The following is a 14620-nucleotide window of genomic DNA, read 5'->3' on the forward strand; positions in this document are numbered from 1 at the left end:
ATCCTTTTACCTATAAGTGTTCCCCATGGACCTTTTCAAGGCTTTTTCATCATGTGTCTTTAAATTCATTCTTCTGAGATCCATTCCTTCAATTGGGCATGCTTGCTACATTAGATTTTGCATATAAACTATATTGATTTATTCTGCTTGGCATGGCTATACATTCGGTATTCATGATGTATTATTGATTTGATCTTAATATCATGCTTTGTGTTGACTTTGTAACTTCCATTAAGATTTCTTTAGCCTTTGATTTAGAAAAGGTAATTTGAAGCTAAAATCAGTGTTTGTAAAGACGTCTAATACAATATGTTTCTAGATTTTGGTTGTGTGATTGAAATAACTGAAGAATCTTAGAGCCAAAATTATGTTTGCAATGAGCACCAGAATCCAGTCAATATGAGTCAATATTGGACATTTTGAACACAGAGAATACATAAAAAGGCATATTTTGATTAGCCTGACAGAAATTGAATTCTCATGGTGCTTTCTCTTTATCCTTCTTTCATAAGCAAGCTTGGTATCTTGGAGTTTTAGATAATTTATAGGAGGATCGAGCATGGCTAGAAACATATAGGTGATTACTTATAAGAATACATGTTGTAATCTTTGTTGCTGTTGAAGAGGAAGATATTCAACCACAGAGTTCTGAGAATAAGTGCTGAAAATTAAGATTTTTATTCTACCATCTGTCTCGTGAGTAGGTCGACCCTTGTTATGTATACTTTGCCATAGGTTTCCTTGAAGAAGCTATGGAGAAAGCAGAAGAGATGATGACTTTGCCCTTTCTACATTGCTTTCTTATAGCATCTTACCAAATGGACAAGCGGTATGAGATGGAACTGATTGGCCCAAAGAGAAATATGAATTGAGAAACCATCAATCCTTGTGCTCAACTATGGATGATCATCTTCTTAACATTTCTGTTATTTTTATGAGCAGATGTTGTTTGACTGGTCAAATGTATTTCCTTGGATCACCAAGCATGGTATAGACTTCAATTTTCTTCATCCGATCAGAAGTTGCAAGGATCCTTCTGTTGTGCTATACTTGGTCTTAGAATGTTGTGATCTTATAAACAGAAGTTCAGGTGATTGTTTTTGAGACAAAATGATGCAATCCATCAAAGATTTTGACGACTGAAGAGGAAGGACAAAGACATAGATTGAACTCTGTAAGGAGCACTCTCTAGGAGGAGTCATGCTATTGCTTAGAGTTCATAGATTAGGGCCAGCAAAATATGATCCGACACACCAATCTGACCTATGTTCGATCTGTCATAAACAAGTTAGGATTTAGGCTAAATGGGTTTGGGTTATAAACAGGTCGATTTGTTGAACCCGTTTAATATTTGGGTCAGATTTGAATTTCAAATATCTGATTTATTTAATCTTTTGAATATTCAGATCGGATTGAGTCAGATAATCTGTTTAACCTATTTAATCTGTTTAAGAATAGTTTAACTTATTTAAAATTTGCTTAATCTATTTTTGACCTATTTAACCCATTTAACTTGTTTAATCTATTTAATTTAATTTAATCTATTTAATAAATAGGTTAAGTGGATCGGATTACTTGTTTAATAAATAGGTTGGATTCAGATTTAAATTTTTGATCTGTTTAATAAACAGGTCGGATTTGGGTTGACAATTTTCTGATCCAACCTGCATTGACTCGACTGATATCCGACCCAATTGCCACCCCTATGCCAAACCATCAAGGATTGTACGCCAAGTCCCTCTCTCACTGATTGGTCGACAAGCAATATCCTAGGTTAGGAGATGCACCCTATCATTTCCATGATGCGACCTATAGAAAATTTTTGAAAAGCTGCTTAAACTTTAGGAGAGGTGTTCTCGGCACAATGGTGTTGGATAACAAATATGTAGGGATAGAATTTTGGATCAACCTAACCAAAGTTACTTTGGTCATCATGGACAAAGCTCTAGCTTACCAGCCCTTTACATGCTCTTGCATCAATGCCTCCATATCTAAGCACTCAGTCCTTCGAAGTTTTTGCTTGGTGATGGGGACCTTCAAGTAGCGCAAGGCCCCAATTGCTCCATAACGCCCAACATCTCTTTGATCGCACACCTATATTGAGCTTCGGTCTTCAGTTCGAAGTATACTGCTAGCTTGAAAAGATTCACCTTCTATCCTGAGGTTGCATAGTACTCCAAAATCCTCTTAAAGATAGCTACATTCTGAATAGACAGTCGGCTCATCGAAAAACAATCATCTACAAAGAGAAAGTATAAGATCAGTCGAATCCTTGGAGTCGACACATAAAGGTCTATAGCCCGCCCCAAGGTCGTCGCCAGCAAGATGTGAGAGAGGGCATCAATACAAATAATGAATAAATGAGGGATAGAATACAATCTTGATAAAAGCCAATGATAGAGTAGGAGAAGTCTGTCAGGGTGCCATTAATCAGAATGGAAAAGAACTATGCATGAATACAACCCATAGTCTAGCTCGACTATGAACTCCAAAGTTCACCGAGGTATAGTAGAGAAAATCGCAGCACTTCCGATTGTAACATTGAATATAATATCTACTATAATAAAAAAATTTTTAGGAACGATTTTGTCATAGCCCTATATAAGTTGTCAATAAAGAGCATTTTTTTTTTCTTTACCGAAAAAAAAGAGCACTTTTTTTTACCAAAAAGAAAAAAGCACCTTTTTGGTAGGCTTTTGGAGTACGTCAAAGCTATAACTGGATATATAATATTATTGATGGTATCCAAAAAGTCATCGGTAAAATAAGCTTTTAGCATGGTCAAAAATGTTTAACAATATATGGAAAGTAATTGATAATATAGTTCTTCCAAATAGTGAAAAATATTTTTTATAATTTTAATGATGGTATATAGAAAGTTATCGGTACACATGACCCTTCTGGATATTAAAAAACTAATAAAATATGCTCTGGATTCCAACTCTTGTTCCATGTCTAACAAAAACTCTCAACCACTAAGCTAATTGACAATGATAATTTGCTATGCTTTATTAAATATATTTATGTTATTAAATGATTTATATTAAAAAGGTACTCCCTTTACACCTTGCTCTCCTAACTCATGCCCTTACCCCTACTTAGCTCCTTTAGGGTTGCCAATGGATCAAACTAAATTGTGACGTGATCTGACCTGGCCATTTAGATTTGATCCAAACTACTTTAAAGGACTTATGGGCTTGGATCGGATTGATCGTTTTCATTTTTCTAGATGAAGTTTAGATTTATTGAATTCAGATCCGACCCAACCTATTTCATTTCTAGATCAATTTTGGATATTCTACTCTATAATCCGACTTTACCCAAATTCGATATACGAGCCCATAGGCTAGAAGAGTGGCTAGTCTGGTTTGACCAAAAAAATCTTGGCTTGCACGATGGCATAACGAAACCAATCCACATGTTCTAGAAGGTTGATGCCAGACTGACTGTTGGATGTAAAATTTGCTCAATCCTTCCAGGAGGTTTTCTCTACTTACAGTTGTTTTTTTTATATTTGAACCCATATTAATTGGGAAAAAGTTTGGGGGCAACAAAAGAATGAATGGCTCTATAAATGTCATGCTAACTCAATAGGTGATCATGAGCATGGTGAAAAGGTCTTGCACCTTGTCTTAATGTTCTCCTATGATTCAAAACCCAAAGAAACTCATGAAACATAGTAACTCTAATACTGTCTTTCTCCATTATATGTTTGAAGAGTAATTCTTTATACACCGCACGTGGTATAGAAAAATTACCAACCCACTTGATTGGACCATGTAGCCTCCACTTTCCAATGCTCATTCAATATCTGCAGATCTGCTTTTTCGATTGAAATTTTAAATGGTGAAAATATTTCTCTTCTTTTGAAAAAATTATGATATTCTGTAGCCATATTATGACATCTTGTAGTCTAATATGATTTTTGCATACAGAATGTCATAAGGAAGGGAGGGCATTTTCATCATTAAAAAATTTTATAAATTTTTAATGATGAAAATGTTCTTCTTTTTTTATGACTTCTAAAGAAAAATTATGATATCATGTATGCATGAAGTCATAATTTGACCGTGAGATATCATAATATGATTACAGGGTGTCATAATTTTTTCAGAAGAAGAGGGGTATTTTATCATTTAAAATTTTAAATGAAAAAGTAAACTGCATGCATTAAATGCGCTATTAAATGCGCATTGAAAAACGATGGCTATGTACTTTAAAGTGATTGGACGATGCACTCCATATCAATTTTATTGCACCACACATAGTGTACAAAGACTTTCTCTATGTTTGAAACTATTGCACTCGGAGATTAAAAATTTTCAAGATTGTCTTTTTGAAGAAAGAAGTGCATCTCATGGATAGTATGGCATTCATTGATCATTTGCATGATGAAGGGTCTCATCTATTTGAAGGTGCTACTATTGAAAACCTAGTTGATTATTAAAAAATGGTATGGTGGGTTTTTGACCGATTTATTGTTCCACTAAAGACTTGGATAGTTATCATAAAATTTTTGCACAAATTATGTATATAACCTAGACCTGACCCAAATCCAATCCAAACTCGAATTTTTTGAGTTAGGGTCGGGATATACATAGACCCAATTCAATCCGAATTATCTGTTGGGTCAAAAAATTTTGACTATAGAACCAACCGATCTCATTCCGATCTTTTATTGGGTTGGGTCTGGATCCAACATTAAAACTTGATTTGGGAATCAAATCAAATCGGGATTACTCAAGATCCAGTCGGATCTGACCCATTTGCACCCCTAACTCCTCCTATCTTCTCCCTTTTTAGTTGACCTCCATCACCACTTCTAACATCATGTGGTTGACCCCTCGACCCTAACACATTGGTCATGATCTTACTCAATTTTCATCTCTCTTACTATCAATCCCCTCTTCATCTCTCTCATGCTTCATCTCCAACACTGATTGCTAGTCTTCCAATCTCTGCCACCATCTACCTCTCCCTTGCTCTCAACCTTCACAAGAAAAGCCCCATTTTGGGCCCTTCTCTGCCAAGAAGAAGGGATAAGTATATGGTGGTAGCAATGTTTCTAAAAACTGGCTGAACCAAATTGAACCACCCAATTATACTGAATTGAGGTAGGATGGATCCAATGTTGTTGGGTTAAAGGGCAAACCGATATGAACCGCACTGAATTGAGTGAACCACTCGAGAGTCGAGCATGAACTGAGCTCATTTGCACCCCGAGTCACATCCAAACTCTGTAACTCCCATTAACCTATTAGAGGTCAAGAAGGATCTATTAGTGGCATCCATCTTATTCATTGTTGTTGCCATGCGTGTAGGTTGCTTTGGTGAGTGATGATATTCATAGGCCGGGGCCAAGCCCTTCTAACAAGAAGTGGACCAATAACCTAAAATCCATCAAAATTTGTATAATTCCTAGCCTTCCATAATTGCCAAAAAAGTAGCCAAAAAACTCATCTGTGTCAAATCAAATTTGGAATGCTTAACCTTGAATCAACCCTTTTGAATATTTAGGTCATGATTTTAAACATGGACTCGTCACATTAGCCGATCCAGTCAAGTCGAGTAGGGTTTATAGAAAGAATCTACAATCCAGTAGGTCAATTATGTCAAATTGGGGTCAAGTGTGACTCAAACCCAACTCAAAATGTTCAAAGTCAGGTCAGCTTTGCAATTTCAAAAAATTATCTTGCTATTCTTTTATAATTAAATATAATAATTGATGATTAAATATAAACTCACAAAAAACTAAAATAAAAACTAAAAAGAGCTAATTTAAATTTGAATTTTCATTCAAAAATTTAATTTCATCATGGTAATATTCTTAGTTGGAGTTGCACCATTTGCATTGTAACAACAACGATAATAAAGTTTTTATTTTCAAAAATGCATTTCAAGAAATAATGGTACAAATGAAAAATATATTTTATTTTTAAAATGAAAATAAAATTATTAATTGTAGTTTGTAAAACTTAGAATGATCAATTACTAAGATGGAATTAAAATTACTTGAATGAAAATTCAAGTTTGAGTTGGTTCTTTTTAGTTTTTTTAAATTCTTTAGTGATTTTATATTAAATCATCAATTATTATATTTAATTATAAAAGAATAACTAGATACTTGACTATAATTACAAAGCTGATCTGACATCGAACATTTCAGTTTGGATTTGAACTATGCTTGACCCTAATCCAGCTCAAAGACCTACTAAGTTTAAGATCATTTTTGTGGACCCTACCCAACTTGAATCAACTAATGGGTTGAGTTCAAGTCCAAACTTATGACCCAAATATGAAAAAGGGTCAAGCTAGGACTAAACATGCTTGGTTCAACCTGACCCAAGTAAGTTTTTTGGCTATTTTATTTGATGGTTATGGAAGGCCATGAATTATACAATTTTAATGGATTTTTGGTTATAAGTCCCCTTCCGATTAGAAGGGTTTGGGCCACGGCCAATGAATATCATGGATCACCAAGCCAACCTATATGTATGGCAGCTAAAATGAATAAAATGGATACCACTAACAGATCGTTCCAGATCTCTAATAGGTTAACTAGAGCAGGAGTGATTTGTATCTTGTGCACAAAAGGATTCACCTTCCTTCATATGAATCCACTATTGGATCATCCACCACATAGACCTCAAAGCACTTTGAACTTTATCATAGAACTAATCATGGCCGGACCTCGGACTTAAACTATATTCATTTTTAGTCGAATTTTGAGTCAAGCCTATTTAAAATTTGATATTTTTTGTGCTAAGCCTAGTCCATGATCAACTCTATTTTGTCATTCATCTATCAGCATAAATATCAGTAAGAAGTTGATGATCCAATGGTGCACTCATGTGAACGAAAGTGAATCCTCCTTTTATGCGAAAGATACAACTCCGCCCCAATGAGAGCCAGAGTGTTTGGATGCAACCCCATAGGGTGCCCAATCATCATCACGGCTACTCCATCAAGGCTGCCCATTATGGAACCAACACCACTTGCTCGCAACAGAAGCATGGACTAAGAGAGATTCTTTGATCATTGTTACAAACAAGGGTTTGATCATTCAATTGTGGAAAGCAACTACCAAGATCTAATTAGGGTTGTGTGGGTCTTGCTAGGTTGAGGAAAAGTTCTAATCAAACTTAACCTCTCAACCCCTCAATCCTAACCCAACTCAACCCAATTCTGAGTTGAAATTTCTCCATCCCAACCCAACCCAATTCACCCCATCTTAAACTAAATCTAGGTTGGGTTGGTTAGCTGAGTTAGGTTAGGTTAGTTAGATTAAGTTGAATTGTGCCAAGTGGAAAAGTTTAGGATATTTTTGTTAGATTTATATTTGTTGAGGTCTTGATCATACATAAATTTCATTAGTACATTCATATATTCTCCTAGACACATTTATACACAATTTAACAAAATAAAAAAATATAATTATACGGCATATAATTAATTCATATGAAACAAAATATAAATTATTTATTTATTTATTTATTTATTAGGTTAAAATCTGGTTTAGTTGACTGGGTTGGTTTAGGTTGGGTTAGTTCCGGTTGAAGTTGGGTTTTAAGTCAATCCTAAACCAACCTAACTAGAGAACAAGCCCAACCTAAATTTCTAAAATCCCAAGGGTGGTAGGTGGTATAACTATGAAGGGAAGGTTTGGAATATTTTTTGTTGGATTAATATTTGCTGAATTGAGGTCTCAATCATTCATTAATTTCAATAGTAAATTTATGCATTTTTCTAGACAAACTTATACATAATTTAACAAAATTAAAGATAAATTATCTAAACATATATGTAATCTATATGAAACATAAATATAAATTATTTGTTTATTAATCATGTTGGAATTGAGGGAGGCGTGAAGGTGAGGGAGGGAGCCTTAGTCTAAGCTTACGTATTCGGCTGCTTCCAAGCCACCCACCCATGTATAATATAGAGGCAAAATCGGGGGAAAACATTGAAAAAATCAATGAAAACAAAGGAAAGATGTTTCTTCTCATTTTCAGAGACCCGTGGCGAAGGAAAGCATAGAGATCAAAGGGGTTTCTTAGGTTCCAATTTGGGTTTTTTTCGAGCATACGGATTTTTGTGCGGTTGTAATGGTGAGAGTGGCAGAGGGCCGAGGAGGTTGAGAGCAGAGGTGTGGAGGGGGGGTCTCGGGTGGTCGGCAAAGACGGTGAGGAGGTCGAGGGCGGGGGGAGGCCATTGATGGGGGGGAGAGAGGAGGAGGTGGAGGAGGGCGAGGAAGGAAGGAGAGCATGGAGATCGGAGGGGTTTCTTAGGTTCTGGTTGGGGTTTTTCTCCAGCATATGGGTTTTTGTACGGATTGTGGCGATGTGGAGGATTTTATTTGATGAATTAATTTATGGAAATGACCTTGGGATAGGAGGCGTGGGCAATGTGTGGGCACCATGTAGCCGGGGATGGGGGGGTGTGGAGGATTTGGTGGAGGAAGTCGGTTGCAGTGGTGGAGTTCTCACAGTCAGTGGTCTATCATCAACGCATGGTCAGGTCGATAGTGGAGAGTCCAGTTAGGAGGAGCTTTGCCAACTCAAGCATTATCGACGAACGATTTTATTCTAGGCATGGGAGCATTTGCCAGCCAAAGCAATTGACCATCTTTATTCCCGAGCGCATGAAGAGCAGAAGAATATCAGGATAACAATTGCTGGACTTTAGAAGAAAAGGAAGTGCTAAGTTTGGTACAAATTTATTCATCTAAGGGAATGCATAAATAGCAAGCTTTGATAAACAAGTGAGATATCAAATGAATAGTTTCTTACTTTGTCACAAACATGGCCCGTTTAATGGGTTAGGGCCTTATGTCTAAAGGCTTGGTGAGATGGTTGCTGATGGGATGGGACGCAAGTATGTATTAAGGGAGCATATATGTATACATGGCTTTGACAAAGCATTAGCATTTACTGCTACTTATTAGCATCTAATATCATTAATAGGTTAGGAATTAGAATCGAAAAATATTAACATTGAATTACAAAAGATTTTGAACTTATCAAATTTGGTAGGACTATGGATAGGTATATTATGATATTTCATAATAATAATTAAGATTAATATGTTAATATGATAAACATCATAGCGCATTACCAGTTTTATTTTCATGTTCATGGAATATGAATAATAATTTTTTAAAAAATTTGGACTAATTTCATATAAAAAAATTATTGCATATACGGTGACTAAGCAAAAATATATTGACTATTGTAGATATATTTTTAAAAAAAATAAATAAAAAGAAAAGTAATAATAATAGATGTGAATCTGAATGAGTTCAACATAAATAAGTTGATTCGAGTATTTGTTCAACTTTTCAATAATGATATGTAAAAATATTAAAAAAAATTAAATTAGAAATAACACATGCTGTCTATAAAAAAAATTGAAGGTTTGGAAAAGAAACCAGATTGGAGGACCTCAAAATTTTTTTGAAAAAAGCTTATAATCCATATTATGTATAAAATATATTTTTATTATTTTAATTATTTTTGAAATATATATAAAATAGATATTAATAAATCAATAAAATAAAATATTTTTTTAAAAAAAGTCGCATCTCTTGCATGGCATGGGATTATAAGCTAGTTATAGTCATATATGAGTGACCTTCTTTATTATTTTCTCTGGGGCTAAGCAATGGTCATATAACTGAGATATTTTAGTTTACAAGCCATCGATTATGCATGTGTGGGTCATACATTTTATATATGTATTATGCCAAGTGGCATATAATAATTTTCTCGAGAGAAATTTCACTGTTGCCAGTTGTTAGTTATATGCATATGGGTCGAAAATTATATTTTTAATATTGCATGTGAATCATCAATAATGCGAATGTAATATGTAATATTATGGAAATCAAATCTGCTTTTATCTTATTTTAACATATATTTTTTTATGTACGTGTAACAATCCAGAATCTGACTCAAAAAAAAAAATAGTCGAAAGATATTATTTAATTTTTTGATATTGTATAAGTATCCAAATCTTTCCAACGAATAACCTGTGAAACTAAATTCATGTCTATATAGGTCCTCCTATACTTTCCCTATTTAAGCCCCGACATCCTAGTTAGGCTAAGAGTCTAAATTTGTGCATTCATTTATAAACACTGCCAATCAACCTATAGCCAGTCCAATAAATATGTATTATAGTAATCCTTAGTCCACATAAGTTATGAGTCGTATCGACTCTGATATCATTTATAACAATTCAAGACTGCATCCAAAAAGACTAGCTGAAAAATATTATTTGGATTCTTTGGTCATATATAAGTACTCAAGATCTTCTCAATGAATACAAATATCGAATTAAATACACATCCACACAAGTCCTCGTAGTACATATCTAAAATATAGAGTGTCGTACCGGCAGTAGGTTGAGGGGGCGGATGGGAGGTAGTAATGTAAGTATAATAGAGTGAGAGGTTGAGAGACTTGGCAGCACATTTGATGAGCTTGGCGATAGGGCATTCGGGGGGAGTCTGGGGCATCCAAATTCTTGGAGAGGAAGGGGGGAGTGAGAAAGCGCTATATGCTTGAGGCAGAAACTAGCAGAGAAGACCAGAAGCCAAACAACATGAAGATCTCTAGTGGTGGGTAGTGGAGGTCATTCTTTCAACAAGTTATATTTCATCTCTACAGTCTAGCAATAGTAGAAGGAACTGATATACCAAGGGTGCAAGTTGATACAATAAGGATATAGGCCAATGCAACAAGTGTGTAAATCGAGTGACTGTGGTGTAGATTAAGGAGGCCCAGAGCTATCAGTCTAGGACAGAGTTTTTTATGAAGTGGAGGGGAGATGATTATTACGCATTATAGTCTACGTGGCACGCAAGGAGAGTACTCAACCTAGCTATTGTCTCAATCAACTTATTAGATTTCCAAAGATTCTTTCACAAAGCAATCTATCCTTTTCTTTTATTAGTTTTTATAATGAAATAATAGGGTTTTGTCACCACCTCTCCAACTATCTCTCAATTTTGTTGGTTCAAGCCCTTATTTCTGGGGAGAAACTTGTCCAAGGTAAGGTTGTTGATGTTTAGGTAGAATTCAGAGATGATCGATGATTGCATCATTCATGCCTTCTAATGTGATGTTTGTCGTCCCATTTTTCACTCAATGATGGTCATTGAGGGAAATTCTGTTATGATGGTGGACTGGATTCAGGGGCACAAGGTGGGTGCTACCCATCCACTCTTTTGGGACATCTCCAGGTTGTTGGAGAGTTACTACTCTAATCATTAGGCTCATCTATCGAGAAGTGAACGGTGCTGCTGATTAGGTTACCTCCCACATTGCAGAGCATTTTGGAGAGGTTTTGTGGACTCAGAAGGGGTCTATATTAGGGCCTTCGTGATTTGTTATTTTCTGATCTTTTTGATTGTATCTCACAAGACTTGTATAAACCCTCTGCTTTTATCAAAAAAAAAAAAAAGACAAATCAAATGATATTTTTGTAATAATTTCTTTGTGATTCTATAAAGTAAATATATTCCCACTTGGACTAAGAAAGAGTAGGGTCACCTCACTTATTTCTAATAATTCCACCAATGCTAGAGCAAAAGATATTTTTTTTCTCTACCGTGTCCTCTCCCTTGGTCAAGGGAGAGACTGCATCCCTTTCCTTCAGTAGGTTTCCCAAGTATAGCAAGGTAAAGCCTACTTTCTTCACTCAAGAAATATTTGATATTTTCTTAGTATTTTCGAATATTTTCAAATATTGTAGCAGCAACAGCCCAATACTAATACAAACAAACATGATGGCTCTGATTAAATTCTGGACACCATCCATCGGGTCAAAAGTACGTAGATTATGATGGTCAAACTCATGTAGTTCTTATCAAGGGTACAAGGGATTTCGAGTTTGATCAAGCATGCATCTCACCAAGCTTGGCTTGAAATTATTTTTCAGCATTTGATATGAACTAATTCATATATTATTTATTTGAATCTAATTGAGCTTAATTTTGAACCAAGCAAAACATGAGCTATTTCAATCAGCTTGACAACCTTAACTTGAGTTGAAACTAGCTCGAGTTGATATCAAGTTTGGTCAAGGATGGAACTAATGCACAATTGTTTCAAGCAATTCCACGAAACACGGTTTTATGAAAAAATGATTAAACTATCAAAAAGGTTGACTATATATCTATTTATATCATATAACAAAAATAATTTCAATTGAGCCTGATCAAATTAGATTTATTTTTGGCTTGGCTTGAAATTAATTTCAAGCCTATAAATTAGGTGTAAGTGCAAAAGCTCAATTCAATTACATTAGAGCCAAGACATCTTCAAGTTTATTTTGAGCTGAGCTCAAGCTGCTTAGATCGCAAAAAGTCCTCATCCATTGTAGATTTGAAGATTTGAATATAAAATTCTTGGCCAAAACTAAACATTTATACCGATCATGCCATGTGTCATTCCCAATAAATTTGAGCAGATGTTACTACATGTGCCAAGTGCCATCAAGTAGTTGATCTTGATCCTTTTAAGACCAATATTTCACTTGGTTTGGCTTGAAAATATACAGTGTACATATGGAATATAGGCATAAAGTGAGAACCTTGAAATAGACGTATGGTAATACAAAAAAAGATAAAATAAAAAATAAAATCATTCATGAAAAGGTAGAGATAGCACCAAAGATAAATTATGAGAAGGATGACTTAGATAATTTGGGCATGTACAACATAGAAAAAGGAATGTATTAATATAAAAGAGTGATTTGATATATGTAGAAGGAAAGCATGATAGAGTAGACTAAAAATCATATAGAATTAAGTAGTAATAAAGGATTTGGCTCGAAATAGAGTGGAATTGAGGAAAAGAATTCATGTAACCAACTTCAACTAATTTGGGATTAAGGTTTAGTTGAGTTGAGTTGAGTCTAGATTCCATGGCCAAGCCATTGATTCTATTTTTGTTCACATAATAGGACTTGGAGTGGATAGACTAGCATTGAACCAAGTTTAAATGACTAATTCGCACTAGCAGCACTATAAAATAAAACTTAGGAAAATACTACTTCAAGGACCTACCATCCAACATTAATCATGTGTTTGGTTGGGATCATTAGAAGATAGATAGATGAAGTGCAATATTAATCCTGTATTTGGTTGGGATCATCAGAAGATAGATAGATGAAGTTGAAATGATGGATGGTTTCTATCCATCATTCGATTCAAAAAATTATAGGAAGAATGGATTGCCCATCCACCATGACCTATCAATTTGTGTTCTTGAATATCAAGAGATGAATTTCTATATTTACAAAATTATCTCTTATATAAAATTATAACATTTTTATTTTACATATATTATTAATCATATACTATTAGATTTTATTATTAATTATTTTAATTTTAGTATATAATTTTTATAGCTATAATTAAATAATTAGAATTATCTTCTATTTCTCCATTTATATTTACTATTTTTAATTAACTATTTATATAATATTAATTGACTATTTAAATTAAATGATAAATTAATTAGTTATTTATATAATTACTATATATAATTAATTTATTAATAATTAATTTAAAAAATTATTTATTAAATCAAATCATATAAAAATAAATATTTATATTTTTAAAATTATAAATTATAAAAATTATAAGTTTATACATTGTTTACTTCTTTAGTATAAATAAATATTATAAATTCATAATAATAATATTTTTTTATTAAATAATAGTTTAATAAAAATATTATATAAATATCATTCATATTCTCTTTCGTTCCTCCTATCCTAGACAAAAGAGAGAATCATTTCTATTCATCCTCTTATATTTCACCAAATATGTAAGAGGATAAATAGAAGATCCATCCATCCTTTGTGATGGTCAGGTATATATCTATATTATTAATGTCATATTAATAAGTTATTTACATTGATTTAATATTTACGTATTGATTTTTTTTTTTTGTATTGGCAGGAGTCTAGCTTTCTTACTTATCGATGTAGGGAACTAGCCTTGCATTAATCAATACCGCTCAATATATGTGTAGTATCATATCTATGGCATGTCAAATTTTATAGCCTAAGCCGCATTCATTTCATCCAACTAGATTGATACTTGATTACTACATTCGCAGAGCAATGGCGTCCAAAGATTCATATATTTCACATGTCATATGGAGAGTACGCTATTACATTGAAGGATGTTAGCATCTAGTTGGATTTATCAGTTGATGATCTTTCAGTCATATGTAGTACATGCTATGATTGGCAGTAAATTTGCTTAGAGTTGTTAGGTGTTATCCCACCCCAGGTAAACTCAAGGGAGTATAGTGTGGCTAGAAGAGTAATCCAGTGAGTTATCTCTTAATGCAGATGACATAACCATATAGTGTTATGGTAGAGCATATATTTTGCAGCTTATGGAAGGGTATCTATTTGCGGATAAATCAAATAACATGATGCATATTATGTTTTTGTCATTACTGGAGGATTTTGAGTCCGTGAGACACTATAGTTGGAGTAGTGCGAGTCTAGCTTAGTTGTACAGAGAACTTTGTAGGACCAGTAGCAAAAATACACATGATATTGCGGGATCCTTGATTTTATTCTAGATATGGACATG

The sequence above is a fragment of the Elaeis guineensis genome, chromosome 11 (genome assembly GCF_000442705.2).
Source record: "Elaeis guineensis isolate ETL-2024a chromosome 11, EG11, whole genome shotgun sequence".
In the NCBI taxonomy this organism is placed as follows: Eukaryota; Viridiplantae; Streptophyta; class Magnoliopsida; order Arecales; family Arecaceae; genus Elaeis; species Elaeis guineensis.